Source organism: Anopheles aquasalis, chromosome Y (assembly GCF_943734665.1).
Source record: "Anopheles aquasalis chromosome Y, idAnoAquaMG_Q_19, whole genome shotgun sequence".
Classification (NCBI taxonomy): Eukaryota; Metazoa; Arthropoda; class Insecta; order Diptera; family Culicidae; genus Anopheles; species Anopheles aquasalis.
Window position 1 is genome coordinate 955,294 of NC_064879.1, and position 15,036 is coordinate 970,329.

Below are 15,036 nucleotides of genomic sequence, written 5' to 3' on the forward strand. Positions count from 1 at the left end.
CCACCAGTGTCCGAGATCACCCTGGCGGTGAGATCCTTTGCTCCCCAAACCCTGCTTGGTCACTCATTTGGGGACAAGCTCTCGAAGCACGAAGCAGCTCAGTGGATCACTGGCGGCACGAACTCCTGCTGCCGCCGAGTCCAACCGACGATGTCCAGCGCATCGCTCTCTCTTTCTCTGTCTCTCGCTCTCTCTCGCTCTCTCTCTCTCTCTCTCGCTCTCTCTCTCGCCGCACACAGCAAGGGACAACCGGACAAAGATGCGCGGATTCTATTTACCGGCTCGCTCGCTCGCTCGCTCGCTCGCACGCCAGAGAAGAAGATTTGTGTCACTCAGAGCGCTCCACTCGTCGCGTCGTCGCCTTTGGTCGCGCGCATATATGCAGATGCGGAGCGTGTGTGGGAGGGTGTGTGCGGTCGCGCGCGCGTGCTCACTCCCTCGTTCGTTCGCTCGGTTCGGTGTCATCTTCCTCCAGCAACAGCAGCAGCGCGCGCGCGAGAGAAAGAGAGAGAGGGCATACGAGGGAGATGAGCACTCAGGTGATGAGATGATAGGATCATGCCGCTCATGATGATGATGATGATGATGAGGGATTCTGTAAGGCAAAGTGTGCGAGTGACCGCTCACACACCGCTCTCTCTCTCTCTCTCTCTCTCTCTCTCTCTCTCTCTCACTCACTCACGAGTCACTCACTCGAGAACAGAACCGCGAACGCGAACGAAGGAAGACGCGAAGAGGCGAAGAGAATCCGGTGGAATCTTGGCGGGTGGGTGGGTGGCGGCGGGCCGTGGGGATGTGGGAGGAGTGGAGAGGGCGGTGTGGGCCCCCCCCTTCGTTTGGTCGGTGGCCGGCGCTGGGTTCCCCTTTTAAGCGGAACAACCGGCCACAACCGGCATCAGTGCGGTGGTGCAACTCGAGCGAGCAGGAGCCTCCAGAGTCTTCCCTGACTGCTGGTCCCCCCACCCCACCCCCATCCAAAACACAGTCCGCCCGGTCCGGGTCCGAGTCCGAGTAGATCTCGAAGGGTGTTTTTTTTTTTTTTTTTGTGGTGGATTTGCAACGACAACACGACCAGAAACGTTTGGCCAAGGTAGTTGAAGGCAGGCAAACACATCTCCGGCTCCTGGAGTGTCCTGGAGTGTTCTGGTTCAAGGTTCAAGTTCAAGAGCGAGTCGCTGGTCGCCGTGGTGCTTGGTTTCGTGTTTCGAGGGATTTTCGGTTGTTTTCTGCAAATGGTTGGGGCAACCAATTTTTTTTTTTTTTTTAATTATTATTTCTGGCTGGAACACTACGAGTGCGTGCTAGTGTGCTATGTGTGTTTGGTAGTGTGTGGCGCAGGACCGGCGTCCCAGGACCTCCAATATCCGGCGTGTGCGCGTGTATGTGTGTTTTTTGCGGTGGATCCCCAGACGGTCGTCGGCTGGTCATCCCCCCCCCCCCCCCCGGTTCGTGGTTTAGTGCGCGTGGTCCGAAAACAACAAAAAAAAAACACACACACACAAGAACCAAAGTGCGTAACATCCCCCCCCCCCAAAATCACTCCCCAAATACACACACACAGCTACATGGTTGGCTACAAAAATCGGAGCCGAAAATTCCATTTCAATCCCAAACGGCCGCAGCATCCTTTTTCTTTCCATCTCCTTCGCTCTCTCTCTCTCACCCTGTCTTGCTCTTGCTGCGCAAGGAGCTCCAAGTGTTTTGGCAAACTGCGAGTACGTGTATGTGTGAGTGTGTCTGTGTGTCTGTGTGTGTCTGTGTGTGTGAGCGAGTACGTGTCCTTGTTGCTGGTTGTGGTCCCCTTCTTGTCAACCCCCTGCACCCCCTTCTCTTCCAAACGTAAACTTACCCCCGAAAAACACCCCCCAACCCCCCACTTATCGTTCTCAACCCCATGGTGAAATTTCCCAACACACACACTCACACCTGCCGACGCATCCGTCACACGTACGCGTATCCTTGCATCCCCATTCAACCCCCCCCCCCCCCCCCCCACTTTTCTTTCGATCGTTCGCGCTCGCGGCAAGGTGATCGTGCCCAGTACTACCGTGCGAGTGTGTGTGTGTGTGTGTGTGTGTGTTGTTATTGTTGTCCTTGCTTGCACGGACAGTGATCGATCCAGACGAGGAGGGGGTGAAAATCATCCCCCCAACCCCCCCCGGGGGTCCTCTGGCCAAAAACAGCAAACTCAAACGCATCGGAAGACCTTTCAAACGGCGTCCACGACGATCAAACTACCAACCCAGGCCGGCCAGCCCAGCCAGCACCGGACTCGTTTCCCCCAGTGTGTGTGTTTGCACGTGTGTCCGTGTGCACGGTGTGTGACGCTTCGATCATCCGCACAGCCCGAAAGTCTCTTAGATCGAGAAGAGGAGACGGCGGTCCTAGCAAGTATCCTTTTTTTTTGTTTTTGTTTTTTGTTCGCATGCCATCTCTTATGAGGGACGGGAGTGGGGTGCGTGCTAATTGAGAACGAGGGTAGTTACACCCCCCCCCCTCGAAACCACCCTGCCAAGAGGACGAGGGTGGAGGCCCGCTACAACAGCTACAAGCTTCTATCCACCTACGCCGCCATCACCACCAGCAGCCAGCAGCCAGCATCCGGACGGTCGGGAAAAGTGAGCCACCCCCACCCGCGATTTTCCACACACGTGCTGCGTGTGTGCGTAGAGTATGCATATGCGGTTTTTGGGCCGCTTGGACCACCGGCAGCGGCACCGAGCAAGTGTCTCGTTACCGTGCAACCGCGAAAAAGAGAGAGCGAGAAAGAGAGCAAGAGAGAGCCAAAGAGAGCGAGAGAGAGAGAGAGAGAGTGGTGGTGGGTGGGTGGGTGGAAGGAATATTATTTTTCCCTTTGTTGGATGGCGGCGGCGGCGGCCGGCAGAGTGTTCGTGTGTTTGTTTTGCTCGCAACAGCACTACAGCATCCAGCATCGATCACACCGGGAGTGGTGACGAGGAAAGGTCGATGGGAAGGGGACGAGAAAGGAAGAAGGAGAAACGCCGGGCGGGAGGGCGGGGGTGGTAGTATGTTTCGCTGGAGAGCGTTCTAGTTCACGTTCGACGTTCGACGTTCAAAGAGAGAGAGAGAGAGAGCGAGTGTGTGCTCGAGAGGGAGAGAGAATCTTCCTTTCGTCCTTGTTGGTTTTTTCCGGGTGGTGTCTGGGGGGGAGCGCAGACCGAGACCGGGACCGGGACCGGGACCGGGGCCAGCACGCACCTGACCCGGCACAGCCACGTGCACTCGCCCAGCACGTTTTTCTTTTTCTTCTTTCGTTTGTGACACTGTGAGCGAGGTGTCAGTGCAAGATGTTGCCACGAGGCTGAGGCTGCGTGGCTCCCCGGTCCGCCGGTACTTCAGGCAGGCACTTTTTGCACTAATTTAACCGAACACCGGTAACGGAGTTTTCCGGGGTCTCTCTTGACACACTCTCTCTCTCTCTCTCTCTCTCTCTCTGCATTGTCCTTTTCTGATTCTATACCAAAAACTAGAGCGAGAGAGAGAGAGAGAGCAGCAGGAGAAGAAGGAGGAAGAGGAAATACTTCCGAAATGTTTTTTCCCTCCGTTCGTGGTTTCGGGTGGTAGCGAACGCCGTGCCGAAACGGCCCAGAAAGCTCACCCCCCCCCCCCCCCCGACCCGCGGTGAGTGATCAGTGCGGCGCGAGATGAGTGGCGTGTGAGAGGGCGCGAGCGAGACCGAGATAGGCAGGTGAGAAAACGCGCGAGGACGCGATGAGGATGCTGTGAGCGAGGAAAATTATATATGTGCTCCGCGGACACTGAGCGCCCGAACGTGAAACGAATGGGTGATGGTTCGGGAGTTTTCCAACCATCTCCCTCTCCCTCTCTCTCTTTCTCTCTCTCTCTCTCTCTCTCTCTCTCTCTCTCTGTATCTCCTTCTCTCTTTCGTTCTGCCAAGAATCCCGTGTGTGCTTCTGTGCAAACGAGATGCCAAATGAAAGGGATATAAAATCAAGAAGCGCAAAGCGAGAGAGACAGAGAGAGAGAGAGAGGGAAAATGCGAGAGATGAGAAGCACAGCGCATCTCGTGAGCGCATCTCGGTAGCTCCCGCCGGAACTGTCCTCGTAGCTCGTATAGAGGTAGGGAAATGAGGGGGGGGGGGGCGTGTGGAGAGGGTGGGGGTGGGGGGGGTAGGTAGCTTCACTGGCCACCGGCCACACTCGGGGCTCGGGAGTTCTTCTGGTGCCGTGGTGCTGCGGCTTAGGTCAGTCAAACCGAGAACGCCAAACCGAGCGGTTGGCCAGCAGCAGCAGCAGCAGCAGTGGAAGCGCAGAGTAGTAGAGCAGTAGAGCAGCAGCAGCCGCAGCAGTACCAGGTCAGAGCCTTCTTACTCCCTTCGTAGCAACCCCGCTTTAGCTTTAGCGAAAGGGTTGGCGGAACAGGCCAGGGTTTGAGGGTCTCCAGAGATCCGCCGTCTGCGGAGTCTGGACATCATCCTCGCACTTCCCTTTTTTTTTTTGTTTTTTTTTTTTTTGAAGAGGTGAACTACGAGTAGGAAGGGAAGGGAGGAAATCATCCCCTTGTGTGTGCGTGCGTGCGTGCGTGTGTATGTGTGTATGTGTCGGTGGTGTGCCGGGTCGAGAGCGAGCAGCAGCAAGAACCCCAAAAACCGGCCCCGGACTGCTCGGTTCCCATTCGGCCCGGGGAGCATGCTTTGCCTCGGTGGCAACCGAGCAGTGGCCAACATAAACCGGAACAGCCCACAGGCCGGTGCAGCGGAGTCAGTCCAGTGCAGTCCGTCTGGCCGGTTGAGCGAGCGAGTAATTTCGACTTCTCGGAGGATCGGACCTGTTACGACCCTGTAACGACCCTGTACTCGCCTGTAAGGGCCAAGGAACAGCACAACCGCAGTAGAAGGGTAGCACAGGACAGTACCCGGACAGCAGCAGCACCAGTTGTTGGCATTGGCCACCATTGGTCAAGTGTTTTTTTTTTATTTTAATTTAATGGAGAAGGGAACACGTGGAGCGTTAAGCGGAAGGGCCTAGTGTATTCTCCGATGCGATCCCATACCAATCCCCCACTCGGCCGCTTCTCCACCAGGTATATTCCGAACCGCTTCCTCCAACGATCGCCCCAGTGCGGAATGTGCCGAAAACTCAACTGCAACCCACTTCTTCAATCAACCGGCCAACATTTGCCAACTTCACCATCGTCAGCAGCCAGCACCAGTGTTTACGGGGCGCGTGAGCTCCTTTGTGCGGAACAAACTGCTCCCCATCAGGGCCTGTCGATAAATTCGCCGATCCTGCTAGTGGTCCCGGGGGGCCCGGGCCACCCCTCACCTGGTCGAGGCCGTCGAAGAGCCGCCTCACGACGACGAGAGCGACCGAAGCGGAAGCGCACAACACAATTTGCTAATTTTTCCCTTTCTTTTCTTCTTTTTCTTCCATTTTCATTTGCTCCCCCCTTTTGCCGTGCTTTTTGGTCGCCGATGAAATGCCGATTTCTGTGTGTTTGTGGGTAACGATACGTTGTGTGTGCGTTTGTGATACCTCCCCCTTCCCCCAAAACCCCTGCGATACTGACGTCCTGTGACGTCCTGTGTCTCATCCCGTTTGTGCCCGCGTGTGTTGGTGTACTGTACTGTACTTGTGTGTGCGACAACAAAAAAAAACACAAAACAAAACAAAACAAAACACAAACTATTCTCTCTCGCCGCCACCCCATCAACCTCCACCCGCTAGTAGGAGGAGGAGGAGGAGGAGATCGAAGGAGCCAAAACCACTGGAAAACTGTTGGACAAGCGTACTGCGAGTAAGTGAGGTTAGTCCAGAGCACAATCAACCCTGATCAGAGACAAAGACACAGAGAGAGAGAGAGAGAGAGAGAGAGAAGGAGAGAGAGAGAGTGAGGAAGGAAAAAAGTGGCAGCAGCAGGTCGCGTGCGTGCGATACAGCGATCAAATACCGTCGTCATCGGTGAGTCGTTATCACAGCAGCAGCAGCAGCAGCACCACCACCACCAAATCCGGAACGGTTCATCACCACCCCCCCCCAGGAGAAGGCAAGCACTAGTACGGGAGCATCGCACAAGGTAAGTGCCGCTACACTCCTCCCCCACCTCCCCCCCACCCCCCTTCGATATAATGTGTAGAGGAATGGCCACAGCAAACGTCCACGATCGATCGATCGATCGGTCAGATCAGATCGCAACAGATCATAGATCATAGACCGTTGAACCCGAGCGATCGAATGTGTGTGTGTGTGTGCTGGTGGTGGATAAACCCCGCTTCGCCTATCTTCATCCCCCATCCCCCGGCGAATTCATCCCTTGAAGATCGCGGACACGTGAACCGCGTCCGTCCGCTCACGAATGCTAATTGCTATCGCGGCGCTCCAGTATCCAGTCCAGAGCCAAGATATCTGTGTGTGACCCTCCCCCCCCCCCCCCTTCGTGGTTTCCCTGTCTTTCTTTTTGGGTGGCCAGCCATCAACACACACATACACACAGAGCACACACAGTACACCTCGAGCTCGTTCTCTGATCCGATCATCTTCTTTGCTTCTTTGCTGCTGCTGCTGCTGCTGCTATAGCACAGCAAACACTTGTGCTTGGGGTCCCAAGCACACACGGGATGGGATGGAAGTACCCCCTCCCCCGCCCCCCCATTCCCTCCATCCCTCCATCCGGCTGGCTAAGGTCCGTTCGCTCGCGAATCGCTCGAAATCCCGAGGCGATCTCGCTGGCGCTGACCTCCCGCAGCAACAGGGCATCCAGCCCCCGTTCTCTCTCTCTCTCTCTGTCTCTGTCTCTGTCTATCCCTCTTTCGCGAGAAAAGTTCATTTCCCCCGAGCGAGCAGCTTGGAATTTCTTCTGCTTTTTCTTCTTCAGCTCACCGCCGCACACGTTTATGTGTATGTGCGCAGATTTTTTTTTCGACGTATTTCATCTCTCTCTCTCTCTCTGCCTCTCCCTCTGTGTGGCTGGGTGCCGAGCGCATTTTCCTTCCTTTAGCCAGGGCCGGGCCAGGGCATCCCGAAGCGCGGCTTCAACGGGGCTTCTTCCTTCCTTCTGTTCTGTGGCTTGGTTCTGGATTGGTTGCTTCGTCCGCGTGCGTGCGTGCGTGCGTGCGTGCGTGTGCGCGCGGCGTTCGGACGCCTCATTTTCTTTCCGCCAGTTTTCCTACCCCCCCCGGGCATCCCGATTCGAGACTCTCGCGATCCGCGCCCGCTGCCATTTCTTTCCACCGCACGTTCTTTGCTCACTTTGTCGCCGTTCTCACCGCTGCTTTGGTGGTGGTGAAGGGCAGCTGGGATGGGGTGATGAAGATCATGAAACACGCTCATTCGCGGGCGCGCGCGCTACGCCTCACTGTTTCGTTCGTTATCGCCATCCCCGCTTTTTGTTGTTATTTCCGTCGACCGTTTTTTTTTTTTTCCTATCTTAAATTTCGTCCGTCACGCCGCTCGGGGGTAGCAAGCCCCTTACGTCCCGATTGCGCCTCCCTGTAGCGAGGGTGGGGGGCGAGGGGGGCGCGGGAGAGGCAAGGGGGCGGAAACTTGCTAATCAAATGTGTGAAGTGGTTTTAACGGATCATTCACCTGGATTTCCTGGACGCTCCTCTGAATCCCCCCCGGGTGCAATGCAAGGGAGGGGGGCGGGATGAAATTGAGCAGAGAGAGAGAGAGAGAGAGAGAGAGAGAGAGAGAGAGAAGGGCTGGGAGACGGGCCGGGTGAGACCAACGGACGCTTCGACGATTTTCTTTCGCCGCCGTTGCAGCAGCAGCTCGCTCAACGAAAGACTTGTTCGCGGGCATCGGACACGAACCTCCACCGTGCGTTTGCGTTGATTCCCGTTCCGTGCCCGTTGTTCGGTGCGGTAATGTTGGTGGTGGAGGTGGTGCGATCACTGACCACCACCGCGTCCCTCCACGTCCGCTCCATCCGTCCTCTCTTCACCAAGCGTCGCCAATCTGGATCTTTGCATCTTCTTCTTCTTCTTCTTCGCATGCTCGGTGGTGCGCTGCGCAAGGTTGCGCGTCGGTGTCGCGTGCTGACGAGTCGCTTGCTCGGCACAAACACACCCGCGGCACACGAGATCTCGAGATCTGCGCGCGAAGGTCTGCATCGTGCATCTCATCCCCCCCCCGCTCCCCAAAAACCACTGGGCACACAAACGCACCCTGAACCACTTCCCATGGCCCCCCATGGCCCCATGGCGTGGGGCCCCGCCGGCCACTGAATGCGCGGGGTCAAAGTCAAATGAAGCGCTTTTTTAAGGGGGGGGGGGGGGGGGACGGAGGTGGTGGCAAGTGGCGGTCGCAAGATAGTGCAAATGCAAGGTTGCCGGAGGCGAACTAAATTCGGTTCATTTCGGAAACTCCCACTCCGGGGCTGCCTCCGGGGCTGTCCCTGCCCCTTTGGGATGATGATCCGGCCAGTATTATTGTTTGCCAGCTGATCTGGAGGGGGAACACTAACGTACCGACACACGCTCGCGAGCGCGCGCGCGGAAACGCTTTCACTGAATTGTGCTGGATTCGAATTTTCTGCCTCTGCTGCTGCTGCTGCGAAAACTCCCAGCGTGTCTCGAGCGACTTTGGTTTGCGATTTACAAACAAAGCCCACACCCACCCGAAGCTCTGTCTGCAGTAGGCTGGCTCGTTGGCTGGCTCGTTGGCCGGCCATTTGGCTTTGTCTCGACCGTTTTTTTTTTTTTTTTTCTTTTTCGGACATTCGGACGAGTTTCCGGACACGGCAGCGCCCGCAAGGTTAGGGCGCCTCATCCCCAGCAGGCACCCCCAACCCCCACTACCCCACTGGCGACGCTGGTCCGGATTTTGGATCCGAATGTGCCTGTCAAGCTGTCAGTGTCAGCTGTCAGAACACCGGGAAGGGATTATCGGTTGGAGGGATTGATGAGATAGCACGCTACTCTGCTGCTGCTGCTCTGAGCGGTCGTGGCAGGTGTCCTGCTGGACTCCAGTCCAGTGGATGGATGGAGAGATGGTCTTTGACAAAATCATTAACCAGCGAGCAACCTGATCACCAACGATCACCATCATCACCATCAGCCTCATCAATCAGCTGGAGCAGGTGGATTCAGATGAGATCGCAGATCGGGAGAGGACGAGGTGGGTGGTGAGATCGAAACATTCAACGGTGGGCAGCTGCTCATTAGCATAAACATTCGTTGTCGAGCCGACAGGCGACAAGGCGCCGCACCGGCTGGTCTAGCGTGCGCCAACGCGCGTGTGTGTCTGTCTGTGGTTGGGGGGTGTACATGGGGGATGAAATGGGGCGTGGGCTTGTCTTGATCTGAGTGCAGAGTGCCGTTAGCTCCTCGAAGGTAATCAACGGTAATTGATTCTACTCTCCGTCCGTCCGTCCGTCCGTCCGCCCGGCTCTCTGTTCTGCTCCGACGCACCCGAACCCATCCCCTTCCTTCCTCCCTCCCGGGAAGCGACCACCCCATCCCCATCCCCTTCCACTGTTCTCGCCGGGGGTTTGCACCGATTAGTGCGTCGTCACCACGTCGGCCACCGGTCACTCCACCTGCCTCTAGTCTCTCCCTTCCCCTCTCTCTCTCTCTCTCTCTCTCTCTCTCTCTCTCTCTCTCTTTCCGTCTCACTCACACGATGATGCGATGATCAAGAACCGGATCCCGGAGAGCCAACGGGGGCCATCCTTGCTATACCGTTGCATTCCACCCATTCCGTTCCGTGCCGGTGCTTTTGCAAGACCACCACCCCAACCCCCTTCCCTCTCTCTCTCCCTCTCTCTCCCTCTGCCATCCCTCTGCAACCTGCTCCCTCTCAGTGCGTCGTAAATTAATTAACGACCGGCCAGCGACGACGACGACGCAACGGAATACGACGACTGCCGTGTGTGTTCCCCACCTGGGAGAAGGTCAAGGCGCAACCAACCACAGCCTGCGGGGCGTGTGAGCGTCTTCGTCTCCGTCTCCCTCTCTTTCTCTCTCTCTCTCTCTCACTTCCGCTGAGAAAAAGGACAGAAAGAGAGAGAGAGAGAGAGTGCAAAGACCTTTTGGCTTCGGCTTCATGGACCAGTTGGGTCTTCGGACCTCACACCGGACTTGTCACCGTTAGCTTTAGCCTCGGCCACGGCCACGGTCACGGTGTTGCTAGTGCTGATGAGGATAGGGGATGAGATGGCCGAGATGATGATGATGATGAGGATGAGGATGGCGATGGTTTCGGTCGCCTGGCCGCTGATTCGATTCCCGCGAGCTCGATTCTTGCACGCGCGTGATCGGCAATGGAAAAGGGGCGGGGGGGAGCACACCTTCCCCGGAGCCTCAACCCTTCCCCTACTCTCTCGCGCTCTATTTTTAAAGCTCGATTTCTATTTTTATTTATATATATAAACAAACACGTATATGGCGTACCGGAAACCGGATTTTGTGTTTTTTTTTTTTGATGGGCCGATCAAGCTTGCTCACCTGGCAGGCGGAGCCTGTTTTTAGGTCACACTAACGGCCGGACGCACGCACGTAATCGATAGTATGCGTTTTGTGGGGTCCGAGCCAGCATAATCGCAGCGCTGGCGCTGCTGCACGATCCGACTTTGATTGATGCAGCAGCAGCAAGAAGGAACGCAGTAGATGAGGTGAGGGTCCGTGGCGGTGACGCTGGTCTGGCCTGGCCTGGCCTGGTCTGAGCATATATAGTTGATATGCGAGCGAGGCCGAGCGAGCAGTAGCGTGTGGCCAATTTTCCTATTGAAATCATCCGCAATAAAAGCGCACAAGAAGCGATTGAAGATGGCGATGGCCACACACACACACACACACACACACACACGCACTTCCGAAATTGTACGCCAACCGTGTGCCAACGAAACGGCAGACCACCATTTGAGATCCATCCATCCATCCGTCGGACCCGGACCGGACGATCATGATGATGATGATGATGATGATGCCCCACCCCCCGAACAAGCGGTACGATTGGCACGACCTTGTGCCTTGTGTGTGTGTGTGGGTGTGTGGTACAGTGATCGCGCTTCCGCTGCCCTGCATCGTGTCAATCCGGGCGATCACCGCGGCGCTTTCGTCGTCACTCGTCACTTTGCGGATCGCTTTGCATATCTTCTGCTGCTGCTTCATTAGCTGCCAGCAGCAGCAGCAGCAACAACAAGAGCCTGCGCGCACGTCAACACCGACACCGGGCACAAAGAACCGGACATTCCGGACTCCCCGGGATCCGCCCCAGGGTCCCAGATTCTAGCGTTTAGCTTTTTTGTTTGTTTGTTTGTTTGTTTTTGTTTTCTTCGCCAACTTCGCTGCGGAGGGGAATTGGGGCCGCTCAATCGGTGCTCCAATTCTGCTGCTACTGCTGCTGCTGCTGCCCGAAAACAGCTCCAGCTCTCACTCTTCACCTGCGTGGTAGCGTACATCCGCCCGGAAGTGTTGACCCGCTTTTCGCGGACCACCCTCGCGCTCTGCCCAGCCCGATCCGTCTGATCCTCGTCCTCGCGGTTTGTGGGGGGGGGGGGGGGATGATTCAAAACCTGGGAAGTAGGAGAGAGGGAGAGTGGAAATGAGGTCACAACGCCGATCGCTCGGTGATCGACGCGTGCGACCGTCTCCGATCGTCTCTCTGGGGAATCGAGAATCCGGGACCTCGGAGCGGGGTGACCTATCGGTTCTTCTTCTTCCTCTACCGCCCCTCTCTTCCTCTCTCTCTCTCTCACACACCCTCTCGGTGTGGTGTGGTGGCACAACAATCCGTTGACACACATACTAGACGTACACGAACTGCCTCTGCCGCTGCTGCTGCTGCTGCTGCTGCTTCTTGTGCAGCATCCAAAGGCATCCAAACCAACCCCCCGAACCAATGGCAGTGAGCGCGCTTCTAGGTTAGGTGTTCCGGTGTGTCCGTCCGTCTTCTCCGGTTCGCTGCTAGGTCTCGCTGCTCCGTTCGTCCTCGTTTTCACATCGGCCATCGGGCATGGTGTGTGTGTGTGTGTGCACCACCCTCCCCCCCTCCCCCCCCCCCCCCCCCCCCGGTCCCTCGGAAACACATTTCAGCCCCTTTCGCTGACTGCATTCCAGTGAGCGAGCGCATGGCGTGTGTCGGCCTGGGTTGCGCCCCCCCCCCCCCCCCCCATGGCCAGCGGTGCAATGTTTACTCATCTTTCCCTTCCACTCATCTCCACAGTTCCATTGTGACGACTGTGTGTGTGTGTGTGTGTGTGTGGTGGAGTGGAATGTGTCCCAGCATCATCCCCATCCCCCCGCCCCGGTGGGGCTGCAAATAGTTTCAATATTGGTTCCGATCCGATCCTCTCCGTGGCCCACTATCTAGGTTGTGGATTGTGTGGTCAGCAGCAGCACCAACAGCCGCTCAGCCACTGACCAAAGGGGGTGATAGCGGGGGGGGTGGAGGGGATGCTAACCCTTCCCCAGCTTAGAATCCTCGAACGGAAAGGGGAACGGGACACTACGGGGACCGTACCGTACAGTACCGTTTATGGTGTCTCTCTCTCCTTCTCTCTCTCTCTCTCTCTCTCTCTCTCTCGTCGTGCGGCAGACCCGTACGGGTACCGTTAGTTTGGTATCGGGGGTGCAGGGTGCAGGGATGCGAAGGGATGGGGACTGCACTCTGCACACACTGCATACGGCTACGGATGCTGGACATCACTGGCACAACCGGTTGGAAAAAGAGAACAGGCGATGGGGGGTTGTAGCTGAGGGAGGCTCTGTTTGCTCTGAAACCGTCTCCGTCTCCTTCCGAGCGGTGAGCAGTTGCAGCGATTGCCATCCTCGTTCTGCGGCCGCTCCTTCTTCTTCTTCTTCTTCTCCATCTTCATCTTTTCCGTAATCGATAACCACACACACACACACACACACACACGTGCACACCCCTGCATACCGTGCAGATGTGGGTTGTCTCCACCCCCCCCCCCCCCCTGCAGCAGAGGATAATCCCTTCCGAGGAGTCCGCAGCCGAAGAACCGAGACACAAGAGACCCTGGACCCTGGAGAGAGACAGAGAGAGAGAGAGAGAGAGAGAGAGAGAGAGAGCGAGAGAGCGAGAGAGCGGGCGTTCCTTGGTGCCCGGTGCAAGTGACCGAGGTCCCCCCGAGGCGTGCGAAACCTTCGCTCCTAGGGCTTCGCGATCATCCAGTGACCCCAAAAGAGCCCCCCGAGTCGTGGAGAAGAAGGAGTGCGGCCTTACCTTTGCGGTAAGGAAGACACTGGATGAATAGTGGGGCAGGGGGGAGGGGGGGGGGGCAAAATGTGTGTAGCTTGCGAGGTAATTGAAGGTAAACATATTGACCCAATGCGTGGACGTCTGTTTGGGCTCCACTCTACTGTACCTCCCCCCCCCCCCCCCCCCCCCTTGGAAGGCGCCCAAGACGTCCAAGAACTCCAACACTGAACACATTCCACACACAGAGCGCTGCAGCAGTGTGGTGTGTGGAGCTAGAAATTAGGTTAGCAGCCATGACACCATCGACGAGCCGAGAAGTTCTCTTCCTTTCTCTCTTCTCCGTCATCCTTCTTCCTTCTTTTTCTTCTTGGTTTTTGCTGCGCTCTCTCTCCCCTAGCTTTGTTTGCTGGCAGTCTGTCCGTGGTCCGACGGCCACGGAGGTCCGAGATCAGTCGGTTGGTGCGGGGACTTTCCAATGGACATCGACGAGAGATCGACGAAAGACCGTCCAACAAGGAGAGAAGTAGTTAACGGGGAGCCACTTACCCCTGCCGCCCTCCCGCCAGTGCCCCAAATACTTCACCCTTCCCACCGTTCGGATCTAATGCGCGTCCGGCGGCGGCGGCGGCGGCGTTGTCGGGATCCCTGGATCCCTTCCGCCGGTCACGATCGCAATTCTCTCTCTCTCTCTCGCTCGCTCGCTCGCTCGCTCGCTCTGCTCTTGCTCCTCGCGGTGTATGTGTTTGTATGCGGAGATCCCGTTGTCCGTCGCACGGATGGAGAAAGCTCCCAGCTGACCTCTTTTGGGGGGCGCGGGGGGACGCATGTGTGTGTTCCCACTCCAGGAATGTGTCCAAGCACTGCACAACGAAAAGAAGAAGCAGAAGAAGAAGAATAAGCGCCTGGTGGTGAAAGGTGGTCCTGGTGCTCAGGGTCACAGCCACGCGCCCGGCACTGGCCCTGGTACTCCTTGTACGCGAGCGATGGGCTACGGCCCCCCCCCCCCCCCCCTCCCGCCAATGACCTCTATGCGCTCCATCGAGCTCGGCCTCGGCCTGCCACCCTTGTTATACCTTGTATAGACATCGGGGGCATAGATGCAGGACACCCTTCTCTCCCGCTTCCTCTTCCTCTTCCACCTTCGCCCTTTGGTCATCATTATCGGGCGTCACCCGGTCCTGCGCCGTCGAATCTTCGATCCCTGGACGCGCCACGTCGTACCACTTCACGGGGTTCACCGTCACTTATGCTTTCTAATTTGTCATCCCTCCCGGGAGGGAAAGGCCCGGCCGGCTGGCCCTTGGTCCATCATCATCATCAACATCCTCCGTCTTCTTCCGCATAACGAAGTGGAGTTTAAGTAGGTCAGCGCAGGTGGTGCTGCACCGCGCACGATGCGCCACTTGGCCAAAAAAGGGCGCAGAGCGCAGAGTTGTGGGGTTTTGCTGAACCAGCGAAACCAGCATTGTGCAACCACTCGCTGGCACTCGAGTTGCCAGCGAGCAGCAGCAGCAGCAGCAGCAGCAGCAGAATTCGAATCGAATCCGATAAGGACTGGTCCCTGCGCGTCACTTGAGCTGCGTGCAGCAAAGTGCGCCCATTTGGAGCACGAGAAGTGGATGGCCACTTGAGCTGAGGCGCCTGCCTGCCTGCCTGCCTGCCGGATTGCGCACGTGGAGAGTTTGATCGGCGGCGTGATCCTCGAATCGAATGCCATGAATAGCCCAGAATAGCTACTTCGTAGCGCACGCACTCGGCTGCACCCAGAACATCTGTCTTTTCTCGGTGGGGGGGGGGGGGGGGGGGGGGGGGGTGAAGAAATGAAATGTGTGGTCTGCGGTCGGTCGGTCTGGTCTGCTAACCAAAACCCGGCGTTACTGCCGATTGAAAAGG

General features: G+C 57.1%; 1 protein-coding gene across 2 annotated transcripts in view; it reads left to right on the forward strand.

The window, feature by feature from the left end:
- Window positions 1–1,050: 1,050 nt before the first annotated feature.
- The window catches only part of LOC126579822 (mucin-17), a 35,973-nt gene continuing 21,987 nt past the window's right edge, over window positions 1,051–15,036 (forward strand). The window contains exons 1-2 of one of the 2 annotated variants that reach the window (XM_050243458.1): window positions 1,051–1,090; window positions 5,710–6,058. The gene's annotated coding sequence lies outside the window, so the exon portion shown is untranslated. Of the gene's footprint in view, window positions 1,091–4,291; window positions 4,338–5,709; window positions 6,059–15,036 lie in introns of those variants that run through there. The other variant, XM_050243457.1, reaches the window with a different exon arrangement.